This window comes from Phascolarctos cinereus, unplaced genomic scaffold (assembly GCF_003287225.1).
Source record: "Phascolarctos cinereus isolate Bilbo 61053 unplaced genomic scaffold, phaCin_HiC Scaffold_4;HRSCAF=312, whole genome shotgun sequence".
NCBI classification, from domain to species: Eukaryota; Metazoa; Chordata; class Mammalia; order Diprotodontia; family Phascolarctidae; genus Phascolarctos; species Phascolarctos cinereus.
In genome coordinates, this window is record NW_027555847.1 from 461673724 (window position 1) to 461701488 (window position 27765).

A 27765-nucleotide genomic window follows, 5' to 3' on the forward strand; every position below is an offset into this window, starting at 1 on the left:
TTTAGATACTCAAAATTTTAGAATTTGAAGGGATCTCAGGGTCCATTTAGGTCAACCCATGACCAAATTCCCTCTACAGCAGCAGCTCTAGCAAGTAAACATCCAGCCTTAGGCTGAAGAAGGGGAACTCCTTTTTGTTTTTCTCCTGAGACAGCAGCAAGTCTACTTATCTGTAACTCTAATCTATAAGAAAAATTTCCTGATGTTAGGCCTAAATGTGTTTCTATACTCTACCCATTATTCCCGTTTCTGTTTGGCCATCTGGAGTCAAACAGAACAAATCAAATTTCTCAAATATTTGAAGGAAATTATCTTTCCTGTTTCCACTCTACCCCTCCTGTCCTTCCTCTAGCCTCCAGTCTTCTCTAGGCTAAACATCCATGGTTCCTTCAACTGATGCTTAAATGGTATGGACCCAAGGTCTCTCAGCATCCTTTTTGCCTTTCTCTGGACCCTGTCCAGTTTATCAGTGTCTTTTCTTAATCTGTGACTCTCAGAACAGAACACAAGATGCCTCCAGCTGGTCTGACCCTGGGCAGATGATAATATTTTACTTATTAAAAACTTTTAAAAAATGCATACTATCGGGTTTCTTACATCTATGTTGTTTGACTTTATTTTCTTTGGAATAGACATGTAGGAAAATAATCTAATAAGAGACCAAATTCAGAGTCTAGGAAGCTTTCACTTTGAATATTTTAATTCCAGGTTGTGTAACATGCAGAGCAGGGGAGATACATACAGAGCAGTAGGAGAGCACTGGATAACACATTTTTGCTGAAAGCATTCTGTAAGTATAAAATATGCTGTTAAACGATGCCTCCTAATGGTATGGTAGTTGGACAATGCCTGGTAGTTGGAATTTTTAATAGAGAATTGCCTTGTCTATATCAATCAATTGATTGATAGTTGGAACTTTTAATGGAGAATTGCCTTGCTTACAGAAAATATTTGTTCAATGGAATATGAATTATTTGAAGTCCATTCCAAGTGACTTTAAAAAGTTATTTTAGGATCCTAAAAAAAATTTTTTTGAAGTAAAGTCACGACCATCTTAGATGTTTTTGCTTCATCAATACAAGAGAACAGTATAAAATCTGTTTGACTAATATTTGTGAATTTTTAAAAATGAATTCCTTTTTCTAAATATCAATACTCTGTATTACAGTAGTTTAATTATTAGAAATGATGCACTGAACCTGGAGGCAGAAGACCTGGTTTTGGAAACTTTCATTGACTATGTGTGAGGGCAACGCTCCTAACCTCTACAAACCTGTTTCAGTTGTAAGATCTAGATAACCATGCTTAACGCTACTTCCTCCAACAAACTGTTTTGAAGAAAACCCTGTAAACTGTAAAGTGCTGTATGAATCATAGCATCATAGGATTTAGAGTTAGAAGGAAGGAAAGAAGGAAACAAGCATTTATTAAGCACCTACTATGTGCCCAGCAAAGTACTAAGTACAGATATTCTCCCTTGATCTTCATAATCCTAGAAGACAGGTGCTATTATTATTCCTACTTTACAGTCGAGACAAGTTAAGTGACTTGCCCAGGATCACATAACTGTTAAGTATCTGAGACTTTATTTGAATTTAGGTCTTCCTGACTATAGGCTTGGCATTCCAACCTATGTACTACCTAGCTGCCTCATCTGGTCCTTCCCTTGTCCAGATGAGGAAACGGAAACTTAGAAAATTTTAGCTGAATTGGCCATACTCACCCAGCTAGCCAGTGGAAGAGCCAGGATTTGAACTTAGGACGAGGTGAGGTATGATTATTGTTATTTAGCTGACTTGTGGCTTATTTATTTAATTTTGTGGGGGAAGCAATCGAGGTTAAGTGACTTGCCCAGGGTCACATAGCTAGTAAGTGTCTGAGGCTGGATTTGAGTTCAGGTCCTCTTGACTTCAGGTCCAGGGCTCTATCCATTCCTCCACCTAGCTGCTCCTGACTTGTAGCTTATTAAACACTATATACACTTCATTACTCAGTAAAAGCCTCCTTTGTCTTATTCAGTAATTATTTTATGAGCCGAGAACACTGGCATGACTGTAGTATAGCACTAAGAATGTCACTCGACTGGCTTGGTGCTTGTGTTCTGATTTTGATATTTTTAAGATATGCAGAAGAAATCTGTATCAGGTTTTAAACATTTTAGAACTATTATTTTAAATGTAAAAGTAATAGCATTCAAATCTGGAAAGACCTTTGAGGTCATTTAGTTCTAACCAAGACCCAGAAAGGAGGCTACTTAGGTCGTAAATGGAAGACCCTAGATTTGAACTGAATCCTTCTGACTCCAAACACACTACTCTTAACACTGAGGCAGTCAGGTGATAAAGTGGATAGAGCACTGGCCCTGAGTTCAAATCCAGCTTCAGACACTTACTATCTATATGAACCTGGGCAAGTAATTTAACCTGCCTTGGTTTCCTCAACTGTTTAAAAAAAAGAGAGAGAGAGAATCATAATAGCACCTACCTCGTAGGGTTGTAGTAAAGAGCAAGTAAGATAATATTTGTAAAAGACTAAGCACACTTCCTGGCACATAGTAGGTGCTTAATAAATGCCTGCTTCCTTCTTCCCTTCTTTTTACCTCTAAATCCTATGATGGTTATAATTTGTACAGCACTTTACAGTTTACAATGCTTTCTATGTGCACAGTGCCTGGCACATAGTAAGTGCTATATATAAATGCTTATTTGCCTCCCCCTGTGCCACAGTGTCTAACATTTCTATATTGCTCTAGGGTTTACAAAGTCTTTTCTGCAAAAGGATGCTGAGAGGTACACATTTTGTCCCTCTATATTTAGATAAGGAAAAGAGAATTGAGAGGTTAAGTGTTTTGCCCATAGTCACACAGATAAGTATTCAGGCCTGGTCCAGTGATCTTTCTACTATCTCAAGCTGCCTCTACATATGTAGAGGCCAAAGGTCAAGGCCGAATAGTATAACACAATGCTTTTTGTCTTTGGGGTTTAAACAATCTAGACATCAGCAAAAGCTGAGGAGATTGGAGAATTCATTTTCTCCAAATATTCAGAGCAGCTTTATTCCATCAATACTTCAGTCTTCAGATAAACCCTCAAACTCACTTATATGGTTATTCCCCCTCATAATTGGTATTGCAACACACACACCTCATCTTTTGTGATACTTGTCCATATCGTCCATCTCCTTGAGGAGAGGTCCACAATATGTTGAGATTCTTATAGTTATCTAGACATTGTATGGATACAAATGGAATCTTGAACTGCTCTTGGTAAAATGTTCATGTCTTTATTGTATGCTAAATGAAGGGGTGGGCTGGAGCCAGAAAGCTGACTGTTAAATATTCAGTGTGAGCATTTACACCTCAGATATCAGGCTACAAAACTAGATATATTATTTTATCTGAACTTAAGAAAGTATAAAGAATGAAGATTAAACTTAAAAGTATCTGTACAGACATTTCTTCCCCCTCCTCAAGTTTTTAAACATTTACCACAATAACGCTATTTTGTTCCATGAACATTGCTGGAGGTCAACAAGAATGCAGTAGAAGGTTTAGGCAACAAAGTCATCACCAGACTGGAGACCTAATAACCACAGCCTAACAACAGCAACAATAATAATACATCAGGTGGTATTTATATAGTGCATTAGGATTTCCCAAATGCTTTATGTCCATTTTCTTATTGAAGCCTCAGAACACTCCTGGCTAGATGAGGTGATTATTAATCAAAGACAGCCTCCTTGGAAAGGGATCTCATTTGTAGGCTGAAATTTATGTAAATGATGGGAAGTAGAAAATTGAGGCAACTTTGCAAAGATTACAAAAGATGAGAATAACGTTGGAGGGGTCATAGAAAAGATATGAATGCTGTCTACTATTGGCAGAGCTGTGTGTTGGCCTGACAGTTCTGGAAACCAATTTGAAATTATGCCAAGAAAGTGACTAAAGTGCTATGCTCTTTGTCCCAGAGATTTTACTGCTAAGCATGTATCCCAACAAGGTCAAAGACAAAAAGAACACATATACTCTAAAATATTCCTACCAGCAGGTTTTATACAAACAGATGAGATGTCCATCAACTGAGAACTGGCTAAGCAAATTGTAGTATATGAATATAATAGAATTTTAAATTATATTTATTTATTTTTAGTTTTCAACATTTACTTTTTTATTGATATATACATACACATATACATATATATATACATACCAGATACATATATATATATATATAAAACCATATACTTTCCCTAAGAGATTCTACTCCTAATGTTTGCTTTTATGTTTGTGCGTATCTTTTTTCCTATCTGTCCTAATTTCTCTACTTTACTTCTACCTGCTACCTTGTTCTCCTATTACTTAACTACCCTCATATAACAATCTGTCCCTTATCCTCCCCTTCCCATAAATCAAAACACCCTTTTGTATACCCCTTTGACCTATTCCCTCACCCTCCCCTCTAAAGATCCTTCCTTTATACTCTTACCCCTCCCTATCCCCTTAGAATTTTCTTTCTTTCTTTTCTTTTTTTAAAAATATCATTGGTAACTCTATTTTTTTTCCTTTTTTTATTTTTTATTTTTTTAAATATAAATTTATTTATTTTTAGTTTTCAACATTCACTTCCACAAGTTTTTGAGTTCCAAATTTTCACCCCATCTCACCCCTCCCCCCACCCCAAGATGGCATGCATTCTGAATATCCCTTCCCCTAGTCTGTCTTCTCTTCTATCTCTCCCCCCTTCTCTTATCCCCTTCCCCTTCTATTTTCCTGTAGGGCAGGATAGACTTCTGTACCCCATTTCCTGTATTTCTTATTTCCCAGTAGCATGTGAAAACATTTTTTTAAACATATGTTTTTAAAACTTTAGGTTTCAAATTTTCTCTCTTCCTCCCTCCCCACCCACCCTCATTGAAAAGGCAAGCAACTCAATATAGGTTGTACATGTGCAGTTATGCAAAACACTTCCATAGTAGACATGTTGTGAAAAACTAACTCTATTTCCCTTAATCCTATCCTGCCCTCCCATTTATTCTATTCTTTCTTTTGACCCTGTCCTCCTCAGAAGTATTTACTTCTGATTACCCTTTCCCAATCTGCCCTCCTCTCTATCAGTCCCCTGCTCTCTTGTCCCCTTCTCCCCCTATTTTCCTGTAGGGTAAGACAGATTTCCATACCCAATTGAATGTGTATGTTATTCCCTCCTTAAGCCAAATCCTATGAGAATAAGATTCACTCATTCCCTCTCACCTTCCCCTGTTTCCCCTCCACTGTAAGAGCCTTTTCTTTTATGTTTTTTTGTGAGATAATTTACCCCATTCTACCTCTCCCTTTCTTCTTCTCCAGTATAATCCTCTCATCCCTTAATTTTATTCTCCAGATATGACCCCTTAATCTTCAACTCACCCTGTGCCCTCTATCTATCTATCTATCTATCTATCTATCTATCTATCTATCTATCTATCTATCTACATATAATTTTTTCCTCCAACTACCCTAATACTGACAAAGGTCTCATGAGTTATAAATATCATCTTTCCATGCAGGAATGTAAACAGTTCAATCTTAATAAGTCTCTTATGATTTCTCTTTCCTGTTTACCTCTTCATGTTCCACTTGAGTCCTGTATTTGAAAGTCAAATTTTCTATTCAGCTCTGGTCTTTTCATCAAGAATGCTTGAAAGTCCTCTATTTCACTGAATGACCATTTTTTCCCCCCGAAGGATTATACTCAGTTTTGCTGGGTAGGTGATTCTTGGTTGTAATCCTATCTCCTTTGCCCTCTGAATATTATATTCCATGCCCTGCGTCCTTTAATGTAGAAGCTGCTAAATCTTGTGTTATCCTGATTGTGTTTCCACAGTACTTGAATTGTTTCCTTCTGGCAGCTTGTAATATTTTCTCCTTGACCTGGGAACTCTGGAATTTGGCTATAATATTCCTAGGAGTTTTCCTTTGGGGATCTCTTTCAGGAGGAGATCTGTGGATTCTTTCAATTTCTATTTTGCCCTCTGGTTCTAAATATCAGGGCAGTTTTCCTTGATAATTTCTTGAAAGATGATGTCTAGGCTTTTTTTTGATCATGGCTTTCAGATAGTCCAATAATTTTTAAATTCTCTCTCCTGGATCTATTTTCCAGGTCAGTTGTTTTTCCAATGAGATATTTCACATTGTTTTCTAATTTTTCATTCTTTTGGATTTGTTTTACAGTGTCTTGATTTCTCATAAAGTCACTAGCTTCCAATTGCTCTATTCTAATTTTTAAGGAAGTATTTTCTTCAGTAATCTTTTGGACTTCCTTTTCCATTTGGCCAATTTTTCTTTTTAGGGCATTTTTCTCCTCATTGGCTTTTTGGACCTCTTTTGCCATTTGGGTTAGGCTATTTTTTAAGGTGTTATTTTCTTCAGTATTTTTTTGGGTTTCCTTTAGCAAGCTGTTGACTTGTTTTTCATGATTTTCTTGCATCACTCTCATTTCTCTTCCCAGTTTTTCCTCTACTTCCCTTACTTGCTTCTCAAAATCCCTTTTGAGCTCTTCTAAGGCCTGGGACTGATTCATATTTTTCTTGGAGGCTTTGGATGTAGGAGCTTTGACTTTGTTGTCTTCTTCTGGTTGTATATTTTGATCTTCTTTTTCACCAAAGTAAGATAATATAATCTGCCTCTTTTTGCACTGCTTGCTCATGATCCCAGCCAATTACTTGAGTTTTAAACTCTTTGTTAAGGTATGAATCTGCTTCCAATGTGGAGAATGTACTGTCCCAAGCTTCAGGGGTTTGTACAGCTGTTTTCAGAGATACTTGTAGGGACCCGTAAATTTTCAGTTCTTCCAAGATGGTATGATAAGGGGCGAGGTGTTTACTCCTTTCCTGGCCTGTGACCACAGGTATTCCTTTCTGTCCTGTAACTGTGAGGAGGGGTTTCTCTCCACAGCCACTACAAGCTCCACCACGCCAGCACTCCTCCTCACTCCAGCACCGCTGCCCAGAACTGTGACCCAGATCCAAACACGGGCAAAGCAAGAGATTCCTGCCTGAGCACTGGCAAAGAGATCCCTGCAATCCCGTTCTGATCAGCCACTGGATTCCCCCTCAGTCTGTGTGCCAGACGCTCGGGAAGCAGCTGCCCCCCACCAGGGCCACGCTCTTGGGGAATGGGGCTGAGACCCTGCCTTCCTCTCTGAGCACCGACAGAAACAGACTTTTCCCACTGACCTTCTAAATTGTCTTTGGCATTCCTGGATTGAGGAGTCTGGAAACCTCCACAGCTGCCTGCGATTCAGTCCTCTGAGGCCTGCTTCAGGTTCGCTGTGGCCTGCGCTCCCATGCTGCACTGCATTGCACTCCCAGCCCGTGCGATACACCTTTCTGATCAATCATCCAGGTTGTCTTGGGCCGGAAATTTGTTTCACTCTGTCTTTTTGTGGGTTCTGCTGCTTCAGAATTTGTTTAGAGACATTTTTTATGAGTATTTGGAAGGGTTTGGGGGAGAGCTCAAGCAAGTCACTGCTTTCACTTTGCCATCTTCGCTCCGCCTCCCATTTCTTTCTAAATTTAGGAGACTTTTATATACTCTTCTAGATGTATATATATTTTTTTGTCTTGAACTTGTTCCCAATGAAAGTAGGTTTCCAGAACTAACAGCCCCCATCCCCCATTTAATTCCTCTGTATTGGTTCTTCTTCTTGCACCTCATTTGTATAATTACTCTTTTAGCTCTTCTTGAAGGGTTTTACTTTTTGAAGTCATATCATACTTAGGTCTACCCTAATCTTCCTTATGAGCTACCTAATTACTAATAACAATCTTAGACACAGGTTTTACATTTTTCATGCATAAAAGGTAAACAGCCTATCCTTATCGAGTCCCTTGTAATTGGTCATTGCTATGTACCTTATGTTTCTCTTGGCTCTTGTATATCAAATCTTCTATTAAGTTCAGGGTTTTTTTTTTTAACAAAGTCTTAAAAGTCTGACAACTCATTAAATATCTTTTTTTTTCATTCAGAATTATGCTTAGCTTTGCTAGGTGTGATATTTTCAGCCAGAAGTCCAGTTCTTTTGCTCTCTGATATATAGTGACCTTTTAGCATTGCCGTTGCTAGGTCTTGTATATTCTAATTGTGGTACTGGCATATGTAAATTATTTTTGTTTTCTTGTTGCTTATAGTATTTTTTCCTTGAGCTGGATTTTTCAGAATTTGACTATAATATTCCTTTGAGTTTTCCTCGTAGGATCTCTTTCAGGTGGTGATTGGTGAATTTTTCTATTTCTACTTTCCTCTCTTGTTCTAATGCTTCAGGACAGTTTTATTTAATTATTTCTTGTATTATTGTATGAAGATTATTGTTTTTTAATCATAGTTTTCAGGTAGTCTGATTATTCTTATATTTTCTCTTCTTGATCCATTCTCTTGATCAGTTGTTTTTCTTATGAGATGTTTCACATTCTCTTCCTTTTTTTCATTCTTCATATATATTTTTTATTTCTTGACTTCTTATAAATTCGTTGGCTTCCCCTTGGCCAATTCTGATTTTCAAAGTGTCATTTTCTTTCTTAAGATTCTGGGCCTCCTTTTTCAATTGGTTGACTTTCTTTTTATAGTCTTCTTGTTTTTCTTAGATTATTCTTATTTTTCTTTTTTGTTTTTCCTCAATCTCTCTCATTTGATTTTAAAGTCTTTTTAAAGTTCACTTTTATAAGATTTTGAATTTAAAATTTTCTTCCCCTCTTCCCCCTCCCCACTCCCCAAGATGGTGTGCAATCTGATATAGGCCATACAAGTACAATCATATTAAACATATTTCCACATTAGTTAAGTTGTAAAGAAGAAATAAAACAAAGCAAAAAAAGCAAAAATAGTATGCTTTGATCAGCATTCAGACTCCACAGTTCTTTCTCTGGATGTAGATAGCACTCTCCATCATGAGTCTTTTAGAATTGTCTTAGATCATTGCATTGCTGAGAAGAGATAAGTCTATCAAAATTGATCATCCTTAACCCCAATTGTCTCACTAAAAAAAAAATTGGTCATCACACAATGTTGCTCTTATTGTGTACAGTGTTCTCTTGGAACAATAGTATTCCATGAATGTAATAGAATATTATGATAAGGAATTTTGAATATTAAGAATTCAGGGTAGGACATGTGGTAACACACATGTGTAATCCCTGCTACTGGAAAGGAAAAAGCTGTTACCTATCTGGAGATCTGGAGTTCTGAGCTATCTAAGCTGATCAGTTGGCCAAACTAACAGCCTGGGTGAGATAGAAAGATCTGTTCTCCACACACCACCCCCAATTTCATTCATTCATTCATTCATTCATTCATTCATTCATTCATTTCTAGAAAATCATGAAAAGACATGTAAGCTGATAAAAAAATAATTTAAGCAGAATCAGGAAAACTCAATACAATGGCTACAACAATGTAGGTGAAAATGAAAAAGAAATTAAACAATACTGAACAATCATATCATGACTAAGAGATGAGAAAATGTCCCTTTTTTGCAGAGGTGGGAGATTTTGAATGTGAAATATTGTATATGCTGTCACATTCACCTGACTATTGGCTAGTACAATGGATCTTTGTTTTCTTCTAGTTTCCATATTAATCTTTGTTACAAGGGATGGCTTGCGGATAGGAGAGGAAAATAGTTGGGAATTGTGGTGATTAAAAACAGAAGAGATCAATATTTTAAAAAAATGAACAAAAACAAAAAAGAAAAGAAAATCTAAGCAGTCAGCACCCACCAACCAGAAAAATGTCTCTTTCTACAACTTATAATATTTAACTGAGCCCTAGTCATGTGACTTTGGCATAATGGAGTCAGCTTCACACCAGAAGAAATTGGAATGTTTGGATATTGTATAACTTTTTGTTTAGATTCAGCAAAAAAAAAAGTAATAATGGATAGCATCTACTTCTAGGCTTGGTTTCTGGAATATAGACTCTGCCCCCAGGCAGTGTATATGGTGCTCCAAACCCAGGAGTTCTAGGGAAGACATAAATCAGTTTGTTTAACAACTTTCTCCCCACTCCTACCCTCCAAATTGAGTGTGCAGTGGGATATAGGATGCACAATACAGTTTTCAACTGATAGTAGACTTACAAATCCAATAGGTCTAGTTATTAGATGCAAGACTCAGAAATACTAGGTTTGGGTATTAGCTTCTTAAAATAAAATGTGAGGTGCGTAATCAGGAGGAGATTGAAGCTGCTACATCCAGTGCTTTTCCTTTCAGTGTCCTTTTGCTTGCAATGACAACCAAATGCTTCTCACTACAGCTAATTCATTGTGAGTATAGTGGGGAGGTGGGGAAAAGGTTGGTAAAAGCATGTCATGTACAGAGAGAAATGCTCTCTACTCTACTCATCAGCTTACTTCCTTTGACTTGCCTATTTCTTATTTTGAGACCTTCAATTCCCACTTCTGGGGGCTGAATGGAATGTCCCATCCCTTTTGTCCCTTAGCTCTCCTTGACTTTTTGGCTTTATGAGGGAAGGGAGGGAGGTACTGACCCAAGGAATAAAAGTAAGATTTTTAGATGGTCCTAAATATTTAACACTGTCTCTGTCACTTGCCAGCCTCTTGGTTCTTTTCTTTCTCAAGAAGTTTAGGACCTTATTCCAAATCTTCCTCTCAAACTCAAGCCCTGTCTTCTGACACAGGGACTTCAGTACACATTGAACTCCCCTCAAACAATTTGGTGCACTAGTTTATCAGCTACTTAACTTCAACAACCTGAATGTGTACAACCCTTCAATCATTACTCATTGGACCCTTACTGACCTCTATGACCTTGAAATTTAAAAGACATGGAATAGTGGACAGGAGCACTTGGTTTTAAATCCTGTTATTTACTATCTATGACCTTGGGAGAGTCCCTTAAGCTGTCTGCATCTCAATTTTGTCATCTGTAAAATGAGGGGTTTAGAGTAGATGACCTTTATGGTGTTTCTGGCTCTAAGCCTATGATCCTATGATCCTCTCTGATCATAGCCTGGAATTGTTCAATCTTTCTCTCAACCTGACTCCTCCTAAACCTATTCTTTACCCTCACCTTGACTTATTTCTCCAGCACTCATTTTTGTCATTTAAAAACTGCTTTGTTCTCACCTTCCTTCTTTCATAGCATTGGTCCCATAGGTTTTTTTTTTAAAGGTGGTATTGCTGTCTTTTGTCTCTATAACTCAGATCATTTTACTTCTTCTGGATGACTCTCCCATGTGACAAAAAATAAACAAAAACATCTGACATAGTGATCACATCTAAAAGTGTATGTAATGTGCTTTCCCAATCCCTTGCCTCTCCTGTGTGAGAGAGATGTGCTGTTCTCTAGGACCTTCCTTCATTGGTTTTTTCATTATTCAGTTTGACTTTTTTTTTTTAAAGGCAATTGGGGTTAAGTGACTTGCCCAGAGTCACACAGCTAGTAAGTGTCAAGTATTTGGTCTGAGGCTGGATTTGAACTCAGGTCCTCCTGACTTAAGGGCCGGTGCTCTATCCACTGTGCCACCTAGCTGCCCCAAGTCTGACTTCCTTTTGATGATCTTTTTATTTACTTTGTTGTAATCATTGTGAATATAATTCTCTTGATTCTGCTTATTTCACTTTGTATCAATTGATAGAATTCCCCCATGTTTTGTTGGATTCTTTGCATTCATTAATTTCCTACAGTACAATAATATTTCTTCATATTCCTATGTTATAGTGTTTTCAGGTATTTTCTAATTGATGGCAATAGCTGAGAACAAAAGATTCTTAAACTAAAGTGATTTAGAAAGAAGTTTATGAAGTCATCCTGCATAGGAGGAAAGCCAAAAAAGGAGTGGCTCATTTTCCTTGAGTGTCTGTTGCTGTTGCTCAGTTGTTCAGGTATGTTGGACTCTTCCATAGCACTCCAGGCCCTTCTACCCTCTACCATCTCCTGAAATCTGTCCAAGCTCATGTTTATTGCTTCCATGACATTATCTATCTATCTCATTCTCTGCCATCCTCTTTTCCTTTTGCTTTCATTTTTTCCCAACATCAGGGTCTTTTCCAGTGAGTGTTGTCTTCTCATTATGTGGCTAAAGTATTTAAGCTTGTTTCAGTATTTGACCTTCCAGTGAATAGTCTGAGTTAATTTCTGTAAGTATTTACTGAGTTGATCTCCTTGCTGTCCAAGGGACTTCCAAAAGTCTTTTCCAGCACCACAATTCAAAAGCATCGATTCTATAGTGCTCACCTTTCCTTATATCCCAATTCTCAGCCATACATTACACTGGAAAAACCATAGCTTTGACTATACAGACCTTTGTCAGCCAAGTGATGTCTCTGCTTTTTAGTATGCTGTTCAGATTTGCCATGGCTTTTCTTCCAAGGAGCAAGCACATTTTAATTTCAAGGCTGTGGTCCCCATCTGCATTAGTCTTTGAACCCAAGAATATAAAATCTGACACTGCCTCAATTTCTTCTCTCTCTATTTGCAAGGAAGTGATGGGACCAGTTGCCAAGATCTTAGTTTTTTTAATGTTAAGCTGCAAGCCATCTTTTACATTCTGGTTTTTCACCCTCATCAAGAGGCTTCTTAATGCTTCTTCACTTTCTACCAGCAGAGTGGTATCATCTGCATATCTAAGATTGTTGATATTTCTCCCAGCAACCTTAATTCCAGCTTTTTATTTATCCAGCCTATCATTTCCCATAATGTACTCTGCATATAAGTTAAATAAATTAGGTAACAATATATAGCCTTGTTATACTCCTTTTCCAATCTTAAACCAATCAGTTGTTTCATGTGCAGTTCTAACTGTAGCTTCTTCAGCCCACATAGAGGTTCTTCAGGATACAAGTAAGATGATCTGGTACTCCTATCTCTTTGAAGACTTAACACACGTTTTGTTGTGATCCACAGTCAAAGGCTTTAGTAAAGTTAGTGAAGCAAAAGTAGGTGTTTTTTCTGAAACACTTTGCTTTCTACATAATCCAGCAGATGTCAGCATTTTGGTCTCTACTTCCTCTTCTACTTCGAAAACCAAACTGCTCTTCTGGTAACTTTTGGTTCACATATTGCTGAAGCCTAGCTTGTAGGATCTTAAGCCTTGCTGATGTGTGAAATGTGCGCAATTGTTTGGTGATTTGAAACATTCTTTGACATTGCCCTTCTTTAGGATTAGGATATAAACGCATTTTTTCCAATCCAGTGGCTACTGTTGAATTTTCCAAATTTGCTGACATATTGAGTGAAGCACTTTAATAGCATCATCTTTTAGGATTTTAAATAGCTTGGCTGGAATTACATCACCTCCACTAGCCTAATTGTTAGTAAGGCTTCCTAAGGCCTACTTAACTTCGTTCTGTAGGATGTCTGGCTTTAAACTTAGTAACCACACCTTCTTGGTTATCAGTAATGTTAATACAGTTCTTGCCACCTCTTCTTAATCTCTTCTACTTCTGCTAAGTCCCTATCCCTTGATATCTCTAATTTTCTTGAAGAGATCTCTTGTCTTTCCCATCCTATTGTTTCCTTCTATTTCTTAGAATAGCTCCTTTTAGAAAAACTTATTTCTCCTTGCTATTCTCTGGAATTCTATATTCGTTTGGATATATCTTCCCTTTCTCTTTTCCCTTTCCATCTTTCTTCAGCTAATTGTAAAGCCTCATCAAGACAGCCCTTTTGCTTTCTAGCTTTTCTTTTTCTTTGTTTTGTTTTTGGTTTTTGGTGGGGCAACTGGGGTTAAGTGACTTGCCCAAGGTCACACAGCTAATAAGTGTCAAGTGTCTGAGGTCAAATTTGAACTCAGGTCCTCCTGACTCCAAGGCTGGAGCTCTATCCACTGCACCACCTAGCTTCCCCTTTTTCTTTGGAATGCAACTCTGTCCATAGATCTTCAGGCAATCTATCTTCCAGATCTAATCCCTTAAATCTATCCCTCACTTCCACTTCATATTCATAAGGGATGTTATTTAGGTCATACCTCACAGTCAGGTAGTCTCCCCTACTTTCTTCAATTTAAGTCTGAATTTTGCGGCAAGAAGCTCATGATCTAAGCCACAGTCATCTCCAGGTCTTGTTTCAAACTGACTGTGTAGAGCTTCTCCATCTTTGGCTGAAAAGCTTATAGTCAATTAGATTTTGATATTGACCATCTGATGATGTCCATGTGTAGAGTTTCCTTTTGGTTTGTTGAAAAAAAGTGTTTGCTGTGACCAGTGAGTTATCTCGACAAAACTCTATTAGTCTCTGCCCTGCTTTATATGGACTTTCCCCCATGCTTGGAATCTATTCCTTCTCTCTTCTGCCTCTTAGAATATCTAGTTTCCCTCAAAGCTCAGCTGAAATGTCACCTCCTACACAACACCCTTCCTATTCTCCTCACCTGCAATTGCTTCCCTTCCCAACTTACTTTGTATTTCTTTTATGTGAGTGTAACAGGTCGTTAGTATATTCTCAGACTCCCTAAAATGGAGACACCCATGTGGGAGATGCCAGAGGCCTACTTGCTTCTGTGAGACATTGGCTCAAGGCTTCACCTATTGTATTCCACTGATTTTAGGGGTCCAAGCACCTCAGTTCCATTTAATTACTTAAAACATTCAGATTAGCTTTTACAGATAAATATCTCCTTTAAAGATATAGCCAGAAGAAACATACCAACATCTCAGGGCATAATCCTACCCTCTATTACCTGGGCCTTTGGGGGGATGGGGACTAGGTTCACATATTAGTTTAGTTCCTGTATACCACCAAATTCTAGATCTAGAGCCACCCAGGGCTTACCTGGTGGGCTGGTTGCAACCTTCAGACTAGAATCCTGGGCTCTAAAACCCCAATAGCTTGAACTCCTGAGTCTAGGAGTCTTCCATAGAACTGAAAGAGACAATAAAACAAAACCAAAACTCTAAGCCTGCTTCTCAGGGCAACCTGGCCTGGGGGAGGAAGGTAGACCTCATGTCCTCCCCTTCAATTGCTCGGTATCTCTGCAGTACCTGTAAGTACTCAGAGCAGGGGAGTCACACAGGAATGAGAGAGACTGTCCCAGTCAGGCAGTTTTAAAGACACAGCCAATTCCAGGTGTATATTCAGTAGAGGCTACTTCTAAGCAATTGTCAGGAAAACATGTAGAAAATTCACACATGTGCTAGGTCTCCTATTTCAGAAAAACAGGTTCCTAGAGTCTCCCACATGGGTATCTCTTTCAGATGGTCTGGACATGCACTAAGTCCGTATTACATGTGTTTTATATGGGTGGTCATGTGCATCAAAAAGGTCATCACCAAGTGGCTAGATTTCTAGTAATGTATCTCTCCCCTGGTCCTTGGAAAACAAACTCATTCTGTTTCCTGGGGCCATACTCAATCTTTTTCATCATATTAGAAACTGCCAGAGTTTATACTCCACTGGCATAGTCTTCAAGAATCCAGGGTTTCCTCCATGCCATGCTGAGGCATTGGAGTAGGACTTTGACTTCATGGAGGACAATGGCGAGGTAGGTGGTGGGTGTTGAGAGGACTTTAATGTTATTATAACCGATAAAAAACTCCAAAAAACAACAGGGAGTGTAATCAAGGAAATGAATGGTAGGAAAGAGTGGCTAGGTAGTGCAGAAATAGAGTGCTGGCCCTGGAGTCAGGAGGACCTGAGTTCAAATCCAGCCTCAGACACTTGACACATTAGCCGTGTGACCCTGGGCAAGTCACTTAACCAACCCCATTACCTAGCAAAAACAAAACAAAAACAAAATAACAAAAAAACAAAAAACAAAAACAAAGCAAGAAAGCCTAAAGGGAGTCGTGGAGAGTCGGACATGACTTAAATGACATAGCAACAACAAATGATAGGAAAAGAAGATGGGCTGTCCACATGGTGAATGTGAGATAAAACAGGTAGATAGCTTGGTGCTGCTGCTATCTTCATAATATTAGGGGAAAATGAGAAAGGCCTCCAAGATGTTGAGTGGATCTTTATGGTGAAAATTTGGGAGGACATGAGCAAAAGTCACACAGGCTGGGCAGAGATTGAATAGTTGTGATATGCATTATTGGAAGGAATTTCCAAACTGTTGCAATCACAAACCCATTTGAGTTTGAGTGTAGACATAGGGTCATTCATTTACAGATGGAAGGGATCTTAGAGGTCCTTATTTTCATGTTTACGTTGTTTCACTGGCGTCCAACTTTTCATGACCTCAGTTGGGGTTTTCTTGGCAAAGATAATAGAGTGGTTTGACATTTCTTTCTCCAGCTCATTTTTGCAAATGAGGAACTAAGGCAAACACGATCAAGTGACTTACCCAGGGTTACCAGGGTTACAGTGCATGAGACCAGATTTGAACTCATGAAGATGAGTCTTCCTGATTCCCAGCCCTCTGTTATTTTACATGTGAGGAAATTGATGCTTAGAAAAATTTAGTGAGTTGCCCACGGTCACACAGCTTATAAGTGTCTAAGGTAGGACTTGAATACAGATCTTCCTGAGTCTCCCTAAGTATAGTACTCTATCCACTATTTTAAAGGTATCAAACTTAGCATGCACTACAAAACTCCTGAGTGTAGCTGAACCAGATTAAAATGTAATTGGAAAATATTTAACAAAATAAATAAAAATACAATGCAACATAATGTTAGTTTGTTTTTTCTGAGTCAATATGCAGCTTCCCTAGGATCTGTTTCTGAGTTTTACGCCACTGCACTATACCATGCTGTCTCCTCATATTATTTCCCACCATAAAATGTTAGTTCCTTGAGGATATACTTTCATTTTTGTCTTAGTATCACTAGTACCTAGCATAGTGTCTTACAGAAAATGGTACTTAATAAATACATATTGAATTGAATTATTTCCATTGTACAGATATGGAAAATGAGGTCCACAAAATTTAAGTGACTTATCCAAGGTAAACAAGAGACAGAACCTGGTCTTGAAGGTAAGCCCTAGGGTCTGAAGCTGTGCTCTGAGTGAATGAATAAATGAAAAGGCATTTATTAAGCACTTACTGTATACAAAGCTTTGAGCTATGGGATTGGGGATACAGAGAGAAAAGTAACATTGTTCCTGCTATCAAGGAGTTCATATTCTAATGAAGAGACATCATTTGTAAGTTTCTGCTACAAATAGGACAGAAGTGTCATATTGTACTTGGGGTGCTGTAGCAAAGAAGATGGTAATGTGCTTGTTGTCATTTCTGCTGATAAAATCATGGCAATTTCTGATTTGACAGGTCCAAAGATTTTTGTGGTTACAACTCTCTTTTCTGGGTCTTCAGCAACCAAGGATCTAGAACCAAGAGAAGTAATTGCCAGCTCACATGTCCATGGAAGTTACTTCCTTGGATGATGAATGAAAGGGTTAAACTGGGAGCAGGAGGGTTGCTCTGGGGGTAGAGGAGGGAGGGGGATGATATTCTCAGGGCAGTTTGTCAGCAGTGATTGCTTCCCTCAGTGATGTCTATAGGGCTCAAGCAGGAGACAGGGCTGGTCTGAGGGTGGGGGGGGCCAGAACTGCTATCCTCAAGACTCTAGAGTTCAGGGTCCTGAGCTGTCTCCTTAGGAGTACTGAGGGGAGTGGTGGTCAAGGTGGGGGGGGTGCTTTGACTTGCTACCTTGACCTGACACCTTCAGTTCTCCCCAAGGATGCCTTGCTACTTCTGCTCCATGGGATTGCCTGACGGTGGAGAATTTGTACTTAGGAAGTTTAATTGCTTGTATGTATTTAATTGAACTGGGGTTTAAATCTTCCAATGTTATTTAGAAGATTACCTGCTATTTAGATTATAATCTCCTTGAGGATTTAGATAATGCTCTGCATTCAGTGATTATGGGTATACAACCTTGTTACTTCACCGTAGGCTCTTCATACCTTCACCACTTCATCACTTTTTCCTACCTACCCGCCATGCCATGTACTCTAAGATTCAGGGATCCTCTCAGAATGGAATCCCTTTTCCTGATAACTCACCAACTGTCGCCAAGCCTGGAATGCTCTCCCTCCTCACAAAAGTCAGTTCAAATATCCCAGTCTCTAAGGAACTTTTCAGAGGTCCCTCACTGCTAGTTTCTCCCTCCTGAGATCACCTTTCATTAAACTGTGTGTATTTCGTGTGTGCAGTTCTGTGTGTGTTGATGCTCTCTTTCATTAGGACGTAAGCTCCTTGAAAGCAGGGTTTTTGCCTTTCTTTGTACCCCTAGTACCCCTAGCTGAGTGTCTGGTACATGGTAACCACTTAATAAATGCTTGTTGACTGTTTATTATTGCCTGGTATGGAGGAAATAATGACGAATGTGGAATTAGAGTACAACTGTGGGTTCAAATCCCACATCTGATACTTATTAACTTGCTGATCATAGGTGACCATAGTCATATTATTTATCCTCTGAGCCTTGATTTCTTCTATAACTTGGGGATAATAAAACTAGGTTGCTCTGAGTACCAAATGAGATAATATATGTAAAATGCTTTTCAAACCTTGAAACTGCTATATTATTGTCAGCTATTATTATTGCCGTAATTTAAGCCCCATAATTATTATATTATAATGAGTGTAATAGTAATTATTGCTACATATTGAATTCCCATGATGTATCAATTGATACATTATGTGAGGAATTATGCTTGGTGGCAGGGATTCAAAGACAGACACAAATATAAAAAGATTTGGCAACTGCTTAGATACATGGGGTGAGAGGGAGGCATCAAGAATGACCCCAATGTTTTGAACCTGGGTGACTGGCAGAATGGTGCCACGTTGAGCTCATGCTCCTCCCCACTCCCAATAATAGGGAAAGTCAGAAGAGGGATGGGTTTTGGAGGGAACGTAATAAATGAGTTCTATTTGGAACATGTTGAGTTTGAAATATAGAGGACCATCTAGATTTGTGACTTTGTCTCTCAGGGGAGAGACCAGGGCTGAATATCTAGATGTGGGAATCATTTGCATAGAGATAATAGTTGAGTTAGAGGCAGTGTGGTGTCATGGGTAGAGAGCACTGGACTTCGAGTCGGGAAGATACACGTTCCCACTGAGCCTCAGACGAATACTATTTGTATGATTCCAGGCAAGCTGCTCAACTTCTTGGAGCTTCAGTTTCCTCATCAGTAAAATAAACTAATTAATTTATTCATTTACTGTAAAATAAATTGATTTTTTTGACCTCTGAGATCCCCTCCAGCTTGAAATCTATGATTTTTATGATTCTCTGAACCTATGGGAGCCAATGAGGTTACCAAATAAGAGAGTATAGAGAGAAAAAAGGAGGCTCAGGAGAAAACTCTTAGGGTACACTCAGTTAGTGAAAGAGCCAGCAAAGGACACTGAGGAGGCCTGGTTGTACATATGGAAGAACCAAGAGCAAAGAGGATCAGGAACATACAGGGCAGAGATATCACCCAGGAGGAGGAGAGGGTGTTCAACATTGCCAGCTGGTAAAAAAAAAAAAGCTATAGGTAAAGGTCAAAAAGTTGAGGACTGAGAAAAGGCCATTAGATCTGGCAATTAAGAGAACAAAGGTAACTTTGGAAAGGGCAATTTTAGTTGAAGGATGAGGTTAGAAGCTAACTGGTGATGATTTTGAAGAGAAGAATAGAATAAAAGGCATGAGGGGTAGAATGACTTTTTTTCTAGAGGTTTAGCTAAGAAGCAGAAGAAAGTGATAGAAAGATAGCTAGAGGGTATAATAGAATAATATAGAGGGTTTTTTTTTTTGGTGAGGCAGTTGGGGTTAAGTGACTTGCCCAGGGTCACACAGCAAGTAAGTGTCATGTGTCTGAGATCAAATTTGAACTCAGGTCCTCCCAACTCCAAGACCTGAGCTCTATCCCCTGCGTCACCTAGCTGCCCCTTAGAGGGTTTTTTAAAGGTGAGAAAGACTTGGGTGTTCTTGTAGGTAGTAGAGAAGGAACTAATAGAGAGAGAGGAGGGAAGGGGAGAGACAGCGAGAGTACGGAAGAGGGAGAAAAAGAGAGAAAAAAAGAAGAGAGAGACAGAGAGAGAGGAAGAGAGAAAGGAAGAAGATGATGATAGGATAGGATCAAAGGTACATGTAGAGTAATTAGCCTTGTCAGGAAAACGGCCACCTTTTCATCAGAGACTAGATTAATGGAGAACATTGGGAGATATGATATGAGAAAAGAGAGCTTTGGACAAATGGCTTTTTTCCCCTTATAGTAAAGTACCGTGGAGATGTTCTCCACTGAGCTGTGGTGGGGTGGAGTGGGAGGTTAAGTGACTTGGCTAATGTCAATGATGTAATAAGGACCTGAAGTAAGATTTGAGTCTGACTGATTCTGAGCTTTTTCCACATACCTTCCAGACCACTTTAGACCTCCTAGGTACCCACCCTTAGCCCCTGGGCTCTCTCAACTACTAAAAATTCTAGGGCCTGTGTTGTAAAGGAAGAAGCTAGTAGTGTAATAATGCATATCTAAGGGTTTGTAGATAATATTTAATTACAGGCTGTATTGTCTCATTCTGAAGTCTTTAATCTCCTTAGTAGTACTCATTCATTTCCTTTGGTGGAGTAGTGAATTCTAATCTGCCCAAAGTGTTTACTGGTACTATTTAATTACACAAAAGGTACTTTGAGTTACTCATTCTTATTCAGAGTACTTTATTAATCATTTGCTCCTAGAGGCCTAGACTATTATAATGATCCACAGTTAACTTTTTCTTTTGTTGATGTTTCAATTGTTTCAGTCTGGTGTTCAGGTGTTCAACTCTTTGTGATGCTATCTGGCGTTTTCCTGGCAAAGATACTGGAGGGATTTGCCATTTCCTTCTCCAGCTTAACTAACTGGGTATACTCCAAGAGTTTTCTCCTGAGCCTCCTTTTTTCTTTCTATACTCTCTTATTTGGTAACCTCCTTAACTCCCATGGGTTCAAAGAATCATAAAATCACTGATTTCAAGCTGGAAGGGATCTCAGAGTCAAATAAATCAATTTATTTTACAGTAAATGAATTAATTAATATATTTATTTTACTGTTGAGCAAACTGAGGCAAACAAGATTTAGTGACTTGTCTAGGCTTACACAGATTGTAAGTGTCTGAGGTTGCACTGGAACTCAGAACGATGATTCTTCCGGCCTTCAGGCTCAGAACTCTATCCACTCTGTCACCTAGCTGCTCAAAACTCACTTTATTTTATATCTGAATGCCAGAACTGAGACAATGGGAACTGTTCTGTTGTAGCTGACTTTACATCAATGAACAGGTATTTATTAAACACCTAGGCACTTGGCAAGGTGTTGGAGGTATAAAACACACAGAATGAACTATTCCTTGTTTTTTGTCTGAAAATAACAAATATCAGTGGGGAAATAGTTAAACCAGAAAAACTAGAGTTAGGGTAAGGGACACCTTCCCTGAGTATGGAAATTAGCCCTATAATTTTTTATATTTCTTGCAAATCAGAAGCTTGATCTGTGCATGAGAAGAAGTTTTTTTTTTTAAGCTAAATAGTTTTTTTTCTGGCCTGAAGTCAGGGAGACTCATCTTCCTGAGTTCAGATCTGGCCTTAGACACTTACTAGTTGTATGGCCCTGGGCAAGTCACTTAACTCTGCCTCAGTTTCATCATCTGTAAAGTGGACTGAAGAAGGAAATGGCAAACCATTACCAGTATCTTTGCCAAGAAAACCTCAAATGGGATTGTGAAGAGTCAGACACAATTGAAAAAAATGATGGAACAAAAAATGTGCCAGGCACTGTGCTAAGCGCTTTACAAACATATCATTTGATCCCCTCAATATACTTGGGAGGTAGGTGCTGTTATTATTAGCATCATCATTTTAAGTTGAAGAAACCGACAAACATGGAGGTTAAGTGACTTGGCCAGGGTCATAAAGGTCTGGGGTAAATGTCTCAGGCTGGATCTGAACTCAGTTTTTGCATTTGGTGGGAGTTTGCTCAGTAATGCCAGCACACAAACCTCTCCCTTCACAACCTAGCCTATTCTTACCTCTACAATCTTACTACTCTTTTCCCCTTCCCATATGCTGTAAGATTCAGTGACCCTTCATGCTTCTGGCACATGGAATTCCATCTCCTGACTTCTGTTTTGTTTTTGTTTTTGTTTTTGTTTTTATTTGTTTGTTTTTTGGCTAGGCAATGGGGTTAAGTGACTTGCCCAGCATCACACAGCTAGTAAGTGTTATGTGTCTGAGGCTGGATTTGAACTCAGGTCCTCCCGACCCCAGGCCTGGTGCTCTATCCACTGCTATCCACCTAGCTGCCCCCAAGTGCTACAGTTTTGGTTACCTAGTTTATGTTGACTATTATATTTCTTTTTCTGGGCAAAGCAGTCCTGCACAACATATAGTCTGTAAGGCCCTTTGTGGCCCGCCAAAGGATTTCTTTGTGTCCCTTGAAAAATGACGCACTCCCCTGTTTGTCATACGACCTGCAGCAATCAACCATCATCAGTCTGTCTCTAGTCTGACCTGTCTGTGGCCGGAAGAAGTTTAGCCTATTTTAATTGTGGCCCCTACCCACTGCCAAGTTGTACAGGTCTGGGGTAAAGGGATTAGGTATCAGCAGGCAGTATTCCCGTGTCCTTTTATTTCTGGGTTAGTTTAGGGACAAGGTTAGATTCAATTCACTTTGTTCTTAGGTCTGGGCTTTGTGCGTGGGATGTGCTTAATAAGTTTTCTTGACTTGAAAGCAGGTTTGAAGGAAAGCTGATTGCCAGCAATCTTTTAAACAGCAGTTATTTCTTCATAGTGAATCAGGTTAAAAAAGATTTACCTTCTTTTTCTTAAAAACTTATCACAGGAGGGGCAGCTAGGTGGCTCAGTGGATAGAGAACCAGCCTTGGAGTCAGGAGGACTTGAATTCAAATCTGGCCTCAGACACTTAACACTTACTAGCTATGTGACCTTGGGCAAGTCACTTAACCCCATTGTCTAACCAAAAAACAAAAACAAACAAAAAAAAACTTATCACAGGCTCATTAGTCCCTAGTTAGGTGAAGGAGGCTCCAATAAATTAACTTCTCTTTCAAATATAGAAGATGTACCTCTTCCTTGGGTTGTATTACAAGATGATGATGGTTCAAGTGTAGTTTATCTTTTCTGATAACTTTAGCTAAGAATGTCATCTAAAGTGTAGGTGAATACCCTAGAAATGAGGATAGGATGGTTTACAATATCTGAGTTGGAACAGACCTTAGAGACTGTGTAATTTAATCTGTAACTAAAAAAGAATCCTCACTTGCAAGCTCTTTTACAGTCAATACAGGGAAGAGTCAGAGAAGACGCAGGGATTCCCTTGAGCTCTGCCCAAATTCCCCTCCAAACAATAATGTCCCAAAATGAATTCTGAAGCCGCAGAATCCACAAAAGGATGAGGTGAAACAATTTTCTAGCCCAAGACAACTTAGATGGTCAACAGGAAAGGTCTGTTGTAAGGGGTGAGAGTGGAGCGAAGTCCAGTGCAGGTGATGCCCTAGCAAGCCAGTAGCAGACACTGGGGACAACTCAATCAGCAGCAGTGGCTTCTGGAGCTCTCAGCCCACAGATGGTAAGGAGGTTGGACAACTGGTCCCGTAGGTGACCAGAGCATAGTCAGGGGCTCATCCAAAGCCCGACAGAAAATTCATTTTAAAGCAACATTAGACACAGGATCTGACTATGTCAAATAGTGTCTTTTTGTTGCTATGAAGTCACTAGATGGCACTCTATGCTGTAACAGCTTCCAGGCACAGTTCTAGTCCAAACTCCTGCCTTCCGTCCCAGGAACAGCTCTACAAGATCTGCAGCAAGACCATGCTAAGAAGCTTGGGATATCCCATGCTGTTGGTACCTTGAGGCCTAACCCTTCAGGAGTTTTTTCTAAAAGTCTCAGTGCTGTAGTTGGTTTAGGCCAAAAGTGGAGTCTCATGTCCAAGAGATGGGAAATTCTTTAAAGCAATTCCAAGCCAAGGAGATAATAGCTTTTTCTGCCTTTGATATCCCTTTGATAGCAGTGAGTGTAGGACTTTGTTGCATTACCAGTATGTGATCTCGTTCACTGTCCTGGGTCATAGTCCCAGGGCGAGGAAGAGCACCAGCATACCAGAGCTTATGGCTACAAGGGAGCAGAGACCCTGGTCACGGTTCCAAGGTGGAAAAGAGTATGCATGGTTGCTCACAGAACAGAGCACAGGTCAGGAGAATAGTAAATACACCTCTCCTTAGACTATACTATCTAGGAAGAACTAAAAACTCACAGACCCCCAGAACTAGCTCTGAAAACAGTGCACAAAAAATCTAAAGCTTGGGACAGTGCCCCTTCCACCCCAGGACCAGAGCCTAACTTTAACATCAAGTAAAAGTCAAGAAAGAGACTGGAAAAATGAACAAACAACAAAAAGAACCTGGCTTTGGAGAGTTACAATGGTGACAGGGAAGATCAAAACAGAAACTCAGAAGACAACAAAGTCAAAACTACTATATCTAAAGCCTAAAAAAAAAACCTGTGAATTGATCTCAGGCCAAAAAAAACCCCCCAAAAACAAAAACAAAAAACCCAAAGCCAAACCAAACTCCTGGAAGAACTCAAAAAAGATTTTTTTTTTGGTGAGGCAATCAGGGTTAAGTGACTTGCCCAGGGTCACACAGCTAGTAAATGTCAAATATCTGAGGCTAGATTTGAACTCAGGTCCTCCTAACTCCAAGGCTAGAGCTTTATCTACTGTGCCACCTAGCTGCCCCAAAAAGGATGGACAAAATAGTCAATCTAGTTTCTGCTCAATGGCCACTAATGAAGGAAATCCTACCACTTCTTGAGGTAGCCAATTTCATTTTTGGGAGTTTTTCCTCCTATCAAACCTAAATTTTCCTCTTTTCACCTTCCACCCATTGCTCTTAGTTATGACTTCTGGGCCCATTCAGAGCATGTCTAATAATCTCTTCCATATAACAGTACTTTAAGTACTTGAAGATAGAGATCATGGACTTCCTTGAGTCTTCTCCAGATTGAACACCTCTAGTTCTATCAGTCAACCTTCACATGATATGGACTTAAGGACCTTCATTATTTTGAACATCCTCCTTTGGACTCTCTCTAGCTCATTATTGTCTTTCCTGAAATGTAACATCCACTGTTGAACCCCATGCTCCAGATGTGTTCTGAGCAGGGCAGAAAGCAGCGGGACAATCACCTCTCTAGTACTGGAAAGTATGTGGTCTCTGTGAGGCAGCACACGGTTGGGCTGTCACCTTTCTAGTCTGAATAGTGTGCAGTCCAGATGGGGTCTGAGCAGGGCAAAGTACAGCAGAACTATCATCTCTTTGTTCCAGGATACTATTTCTTTTGTAATCCAGATCAAGGTCATGTTAGCCTTTTCTTTTTTTGACTGCCATGTCACACTGTTTGACTCCCATTGAGCTTTTAGTCCGCTAAATCCCAAGATCCTTTTAGATGACCAGCTATCTTAGTCAATCAGTCATTATTTATTAAGCACCCACTATGTGCCATGCACTATGCTAAGTGTTAGGGATACAAACAGAGGCAAAAGACAGTCCTGCCCTCATAGAGCTTACAATCTAATGGGGGAGAACACATGCACACAAATATATATATATATGTGTGTGTATATGTACATGTTTTATACATATATATAGAACAAGCTATATATATATAGGAAGTAATTAACAGATAGATGCTTCCTCCATCCTATACTGTGAAACTGATAATTTGAACTCAAGTGTAAGACTTAAAGAAAATAATTGAAAATGTAGGAATGATGGAGCTCAATAAGAGTAAGAATTAAAAATAAAAGAAAAGGGAGAGTGGGCAAAAGGGAGAGGTGGCAAAAGGAGCAGTTAAAGAGAGGATAGAACCTAGAAAATATGGTTCATTATAATCATCTTTAGTTCTGGAAAGACAACCTTTTTTTTCTATCAGAGTCACTGAAACACAGAACAGAATTAATCATGAGTTGTCTGCAAGCAAAAATCAACTTGTTTAACATGATTGTACATGTATTGCCTTTATCACATTGCTTGCTGTCTGGGGAGGAGGGCGGGAAGGCAGGGAGGGAGAAAAATTTGGAACTCAAAATCTTACAAAAATGAATGTTGAGAACTATCTTTACATGTAATTGGGTTTTTTTTTTGGTTTTGTCTTTTGTTTTTTCAGTTGGACAATGGGGGTTAAGTGACTTGCCCAGGGTCACACAGCTAGTGTTAATGTGTCTGAGGCTGGATTTGATACTTAGGTCCTCCTGAATGCAGGGCCAGTGCTCTATCCACTGTGCCACCTAGCTGCCTCTCTTTACATGTAATTGGAAAAAATACTGTTAAATGCAAAAAAAAATAAGTATAATGGGTTTTCAGAAACAAAAAAAAATAAATTTGGATATTTTAAAAAAATCTTATTTTAAATGTCTTGTTTTGAAATCACATTTACATTTAAATATATTCCACTTCTGTGCCCCCTACCAAGAAAGCTATCTACCATAACAAAGATTTTTTTAAAAAGTGAGAAAAAAAGCAATTCAATGCAACTAACCTTTACATCACATATGTAATAGTCTGCATGAAGTCCTCTATTTATGCAGTGAAGGGAGGAAGGTACATTTTCTCATTTCTTCTGTGGGGCAAGCTTAGTCATTATAGCCCTTGATTTCATCTTTTTTTTTTTCCTATTTACAACATTGTAGTCATTTTATATGGTATGGTCCTAGTTCTGCTTACTTCACTTTGCACCATTTCCCATAAGTCTTCTTATGCCTCTCTGAATTCTTCCTATTCATTGTATATTACTTTTAAAAGAGCCATGTTCAGTCTATTGGCTTTTAAAACAGAATAGGAAACATAAATCTCTTTGAGAAACATGACAAAAATAGTGCAATCTAGTTGGGTAGAGTGGATGTAGCATTATAAATGACATGACGTAGTGCCAAGAACAGTGAGTTCAGAGGCAGAAGATGTGGGTTCCAGTCTTGCCTCTGTTACTTGCTTACCTGTGCAACCTTGGACAAGTCTTTTATCTCTCTGGGCCTCTGTTACCTGTAAAATGAAGGGGTTGGACTAAATGACTTTTAGAGTCCTTTCCAGCTCCAAATCTGTGGTCTGAATACAAGGTAGTGCTTGTTCAGTCATTTCAATTGTGCCCCACTCTTCATGACCACCCCAGGTTTTCTTGGCAAAGATGCTAGAGTGGTTTGACATCTCCTTCTCCAGCTTATTTTACAGATGAGGAAACTGAGGCAAACAGATTAAGTGGCTTGCCCAGGGTCACATAGCTAGGAAATGTCCGAGGCCAGATTTGAACTTAGGTTTTCCTGACTCCAAGCCCAGCACTCTATCCGCTGTGCCATCTAACTAGCTGCTCCCTAATGCAAGGTAATATGTACCAAATGACAAATGATTTTGAACCTCCAGGAAGCCTGGAGTCCTGGAAGCCTTGTCCCCTTTATTAATTGTGAAGTTTAGGACTTCTAACTTGTCTGTGTTTTGAAAAGTAAGAATGGAAAAGTTTTAGGCATCATCCTGTACATTTGTGTACATAAGATCATAGCTTTAGAGCTGAAAGCCAGAGGTCATCCCATCTAGTAGTTTCCAAAGTGGATGCCATGGCCCCCTGAGAGGTTATGGAACTACTCCAAAAGGCCTAGTACAATTCCAAGTGGTGTGTGATACAGCAATTGGAAGGTGGGAAGATGAATTTGAATATATTTTCTGCAATAGCTAATTCACCTATCTGTTCACCCATTATCCTTCAACAGTCTTCTACTCTGGCTGTCTCTTATTGATGCTCCCAGTCTCCTCCCCTGTTCTAGATCCTTGGAGTCTTTAAAAACTA

At 39.1% G+C, this 27765-nt stretch overlaps 1 long non-coding RNA gene across 1 annotated transcript in view; it reads left to right on the forward strand.

Annotated features, from left to right (window-relative positions):
* Positions 1-712: 712 nt before the first annotated feature.
* Positions 713-27765, forward strand: part of LOC144456699 (uncharacterized) — a 43537-nt gene continuing 16484 nt past the window's right edge. Inside the window, exons 1-2 of the long non-coding RNA XR_013485716.1 lie at positions 713-790; positions 16837-16909. This is a non-coding gene — a long non-coding RNA (uncharacterized LOC144456699). The remainder of the gene's footprint in view (positions 791-16836; positions 16910-27765) is intronic.